The sequence below is a fragment of the Mus caroli genome, chromosome 2, assembly GCF_900094665.2.
Source record: "Mus caroli chromosome 2, CAROLI_EIJ_v1.1, whole genome shotgun sequence".
Taxonomy (NCBI): Eukaryota; Metazoa; Chordata; class Mammalia; order Rodentia; family Muridae; genus Mus; species Mus caroli.
In genome coordinates, this window is record NC_034571.1 from 55,421,156 (window position 1) to 55,426,949 (window position 5,794).

The 5,794-nt window shown below is 40.5% G+C and overlaps 1 pseudogene; it reads left to right on the plus strand.

Moving 5' to 3' along the window:
• Positions 1-2,523: 2,523 nt before the first annotated feature.
• LOC110306023 lies at positions 2,524-5,129 on the plus strand (annotated as a pseudogene).
• Positions 5,130-5,794: the final 665 nt, after the last annotated feature.

Sequence of the window (5,794 nt, forward strand, 5' to 3'; positions counted from 1 at the left end):
CTTGCTCTGTAAACTTGTGACATGCATTTACATCCATGAAATCATCACCACCGTCAAGATGATAACATACCCAGCATCCCTGCCAGTTCCCTGTGTTCTTAGGTAAGCCTTTTCTCACATCCCTCCCCACCTCAGTGGTCTACAGCCAACTATCAAGCTATTTCACCAGTATAGACTAACTTGTCATTTCTGGAGTTTTATGTGAATATATTCATATAGTAATTACTCTTTTTATTTGGCATGCTTCTATCAGTATATTTTCAAACACAGCCGTGCTGTTACACATATCAATGATTTATTGTTAGGTGGGTGGCATAGGCCTGTGAACTCACCTACTTGGGACATCAAGAAAGGCAGAATTTTGGCTCAAGATTTGACTTGGCTACAGAGAGTTCAGAGTCAGCATGGAAAGCCTAGTGAAGCCTGTCTCCAAAAAGGAGAAATTTTAAAAAGGACATAGGTCAGTGAGAATAGATGCCTAGATCTGCAAGGTTCTAGATTTAATCCATAATAGCAGAAGTTCTTCACTTGTGAGCTCTGACCCCCTTTGTGTGTGGGGGGGGTCAAGCAATCCTTTTACCGGGATTACTTAGGACCATCGGAAAACAAAGATATTTATATGTCGATTCTTAACAGTAGCAAAATTGCAGTTATGAAGTAGCAATGAAAATTATTTTATTTTATGGTTGGGGGTTACCTCAACATGAGAAACTGTATTAGTGGGTTGCAGCATTAGGAAGGTTGAGAAGCACTGCCTCAGAGTATAGGCACAGAGGGTAGAGTTCATTAGTTAGTAATTTTTATTGCTGAGTTGTATGCGTGCACTACAGACGTTTTATGCATTCCTCTGCTGATGGCCATTTGGAGTACTGCTTAGCTTTGGGTGAATACAAGCACAGCTGCTATGAACATTCTTGTACAAATCCTCATGTGGAAAACTGTTTTGGCAGCAAATGAATATCAGTGTCTAGGACGATAGGATCATATAGTTTGACATTTAACTTTTTTGAGAAACTGCTGAATCGTTTTCCAGAGTAGTACCATTTCACATTCCTGCCAATAGTATATGAGAATTCCCGCCCCTCCTCCCTTTACTCCTATGGGTTGAACTTTGTCCCTCTAAAGATGTTAAGTCCTAGCACTGAGAACCCATTAATGCAAGTTTATAAATATGATCTATTCTCAAATTACAGTGAAGTCACTCAAAGATCCATAATCCAGTATGACAGTATCCTATAAAAAGGGGAAATTGGGAGGCAGTTGAGGTGGCACAGTTGACCAAGTGCTTGCTGTGCACACAAGAGGATCTAAGCTCAATCCCAAACATCTGCATAAAGCCAGACTCCATACGGTGCATCTGTTCATCCAGGATCCCTGGGGCTCTAGGATCAGTGAGAGACCCAACTCCAAAATGGGATTAAAAATGCTTGAGGTACACACCTAACCCTTAGCACACACACACACACACACACACACACACACACACACACACACACACACACGAGGGAGGAAGAAATTGGACACAGAGACAGACATGCAAAAAGGAGACCATCAAGTTTACATGAACGCAGAGATTGAGACTGATGCAGCTATAAGTCAAAGGAAACCAACAGCCACCCACAACTCACTAGAAAGAAGCTGGGAGGTGCTCAGAACAGGCCCCCCCATAGCTCTCAGGAGACCCCCAACATGATAACTCCCTGTCCTTGCATTGCTCCAGAACTGTGAGACAATCCAATGCTACTGTCTGGGCCCCTCCTTTGACATGTGTTATGAGAAGGGACCTAGGAAATGAATATGCATACAGCACTGGGCGTGGCTTGTGCTCTCAATCTTAACCATCTGCTAGGAGCATGATGATAATTCCCTGTGGTCTGCATGTGCACTTCTTTAGTGATTAATGATTTTGAAGGCTGTTTCATGTAGTCATTTGTTATGTATTTATCTTCTTTGGTAGAGTTATCTGTTCAAAATCCTCCTTTTGCCCATTGGGTTGTTTCACTGAGTTCTGAGGGGATTTACTTTTTATTATTTATTCTGGGCATTAATAATATCCTTACTTGATATATAATTTGAAAGTATTTTCCATGGTCTATAGTTTTACATTCTCTCCTCTTTATATTATCTTTTGAAAAGTGCAAGTTTGTTTGTGTTTGTTTTTGGTGACGTGTGGTTATGCATCCCTTCTTTTATCGTTCATACTTTTGAGTTTAAGGAATCTTCAGCCCAAAGATGTAAAGATTTTCCCCTATGGCTCTTTTCAAACTGCTTTACTGTTAGGTTTGCGGTTTATTTGGAGTTAAGATTTATATATGTTGTGACATTCCACTTTTCACATAACTCTCCAAATATTGTGACACATGTACTGAACAGACCGTCCTGCCTCTACTTAATGGCCTTTGAACTCTGATTAGAAATGAGCAGTCTTGAACTCTGGTGTCCAGCTGAGGGGCTATTGATAGTTGATGGCTCCTGGGGAGGGAGAGACAGTCTTCTTTAAGGGCTGTGTCTGACAGGTTAACCATGGACAGTGGGCAGCTGCATGCTTGAGTATGCGTAGAAAATATAAGTTGGACTCGGTGGGCTTAAAAAAAAAACCAACATGAAGTTGTGTGTGAGGTTCTAGAAAGAGAAGCAAGGAGTGAATAAGACCAAACTACATTATGTGCATGTATGGGATTCTCAGAATTAATAAGGTATCATATTAAAAATGAGCCATTGAAAGCTGGGCAGTGATGGCACATGCTTTAATCCCAGCACAGGGGCGGCAGAGGCAGACAGATCTCTGTGAGTTCAAGGCTAGCCTAGTTTACAGAGCAAGTTCCAGGACAGCCAGGGCTAGACAGAGAAACCCTGCCTCAAAAAAAAAAAAACAAACAAACAAACAAGAGAGAGAGAGAGAGAGAGACAGAGACAGAGACAGAGACAGAGACAGAAACAGAGACAGAGAGACAGAGAGATGTTTATGTATTTGTATTTCTGGGTTGTACCCTCTACACCCATCTCTTTGTTTAGTAATACCGGGTCATGCTAATCCTCCAGCTTTGTTCCTCTTTGAAGTGTTTGGCTGTTCTAGGTTGTTTGTGTTCTTTGATTTTTAGAAACAGTTTGTTAGTTTCTACCCAAAGCTTGTTGGGATTTTTGATTGAGATTTTATTGGGTTATAGATCAATTGAGATAAAAGGGTGTCTTAATAGTATTAAATCTTCTGCTCCAAAGAGTAAGGGCTATCTGTCCATTTATTTAGATTTATTTAATTCTTCTATGCACTGTTTTACGGGTTGTTTTCTATGTTTTTGTTTGTTTTGTTTGTTGTTTTCATTTGAGAAGGCTCTCATTATATACCCATGGCTGCCTCCATCCTTTGGTCTGTGTTCTTCAGCCTCTCAGATGCAGGATGTCAAGGCATTTCTTGGCTTGTTTGGTATTTTTAGGTCTAGCCTTTTTACATCTTTTGTCAGAACTATTTCTAGATCCCTCCCCCCACTGTTGTGAATAGCTTTGGTTTTCAAATTTTTATTTTTCGATTATTCATCTCCAGTATATAGAAACACAATTGATTTTTGTATATTAATCTTATATGCAATCTTGCTAAATTTACTAATTTTTTTCCTTTATGGCATTTTTGTAGACTTCACTGAATTCTCTGCTTGATCACATTGGCTGGAAACTTTAGTACAGAGTCTTCCACTAGCAGCCTTCAGGTGAAGATGTTGAACTCTCAGCAACTCCTGCACCATGCTTGCCTGGATGCTGCCATGCTCCCGCCTTGATCGTAATGGACTGAACCTCTGAACCCTGTCGTCACAAGATAGTGGAACACTTCTTGTCAATTGTCAGAATAAGAGTCGTTCACAGTCTTTTGAAAGTCTTCTTGATGAACCAGCATATGGCTTAATAAAAAAAATTTAAGAGGATCCTTATACAGCAACCATGGTAGGATTTTCCAAAGTTACAAACTACATTTTTGATAGTTTGCAAGGCAGCGATCCATCTACACATCAATGACCACCTTCAGAAATGGCAGATTTTCTTAGTGATGGTATTCCAGGTCTAAAGATAAATCAGCAAGAAGAACCAGGATTTGAAGTCATCACTAGACTTGATTTGGGAGAGTGACCTGTTGTTCAAAGGTGGGAACCAGTATTCCTAAACATAGAGAGCGTGAAGCAGATGATATTCAGAGGGGGTCTTAGCCATTCATTACGAAAGCAAGCATGGAAATTTCTCCTGGGTTATTTTCCTTGGGATAGTACCAAAGAGGAAAGAACTCAATTATAAAAACAAAAAAAGTGATGAGTACCTCAGGGTGAAACTGCAGTGGAAGTCTGTGAGCGAGGCACAGGAGAAGAGACACTCACACTTGAGAGACTATAGAAGCCTGCTCAAGAAAGATGTCAACAGAACAGATCGAACAAACACGTTTATGAAGGCCAAGATAACTCGGGGCTGATTCTGCTTCACAATATTTTGATGGCCTACTGCATGTATGACTTTGATTTAGGATACATGCAAGGAATGGGCGACTTACCCCCCCTCCCCTTTGTATGTGGTGGAGAATGAAGTGGATTACCTTTTGGTGCTTTGCCTACAGATGGCACAATGCAAGGAGTTGCCAGATGCATCAAAAATTTTGAAGAACCAATGCAAGGTATGAAGACCCAGTTATTCCAGTTGAGCACCTTACTCAGATTATTGGACGGTGGATCTTTTTTTTTTTAAACTATTTAGAATCCCAGGACTCTGGGTATCTATATTTTTGCTTCAGATGGTTTTTTTTTAATCAGATTTAAAAGGGACTTTACTTTTCTAGATATACTTCGATTATAGGAGGTAATGTGGACTGAACTGCCCTGTAAGAATTTTCATCTTCTTCTGTGTTGTACTATCCTGGAAGCAGAAAAGCAACAGATAATGGAAAAGCACTATGGCTTCAATGAAATCCTTAAGCACATCAATGAATTGCCCATGAAGATTGATGTGGAAGATACACTGTGCAAAGCAGAAGCAATTTCCCTACAGATGGCACAATGCAAGGAACTGCCACAAGCAGTGAGATTCTGGGACCTCAGGACAGTGAAGTTACAACGACAGAGTCTGACACTGATGAAAGTGTTTCTGTGTGTTGACTTGTGAGTTCTGTTCAAGTGAGTCTCTGTTAGTAAAAGCGATTATTTTCTAGAAGGGCTAAGCACAACTCTGAACTGGGCCTGACTCTTGTGCTTGAACTTTAGATCTTTAAAGAAAAAAAAATGCATTCTGTCCCTTGGGCTCTTTATTTCCATAGATAGCTGTGGCCATCTGGCTTCGATCATTATTATCAGTTTTGCCTGTGGGTCCTCATGACCTACATTCCTTTACTCTGTCCCGCACGATTTTCTCAGCACTGTCCCATTTCTCAGATATGTTTTATGGGCTATTCCTCTGGGAAGACTAGCCAGAGAAAGAACTGAGTAAGATGCTCAGGTGCGCAATTACTCTTGGGCCTGTGCAGTGACCTCTGTGGGTCTATAAATGCTAATTTGAGAAACAACACTTTTAAGTTGTTTTTCCTTTGTCATATCCGATACGTGTCCACTCTTGAAGTCCCAAACCTTTCTAAGCATCAGTAGCCAGCGGGTATAAATAAGGTATTTTAAACATTCGTCCTGGATCATGTAGACAGCACCCACTCTAGGATACTTAGAGGGCTAGAAGCCTCTTGTAGTATTCAAGAGCTTTCTAGCTAGTGCTTTTCACGTGCTTCATGGTTTTCGGTTTTGTTTTTTTTTCTGATTCTTGTTTTTTGCTTTAC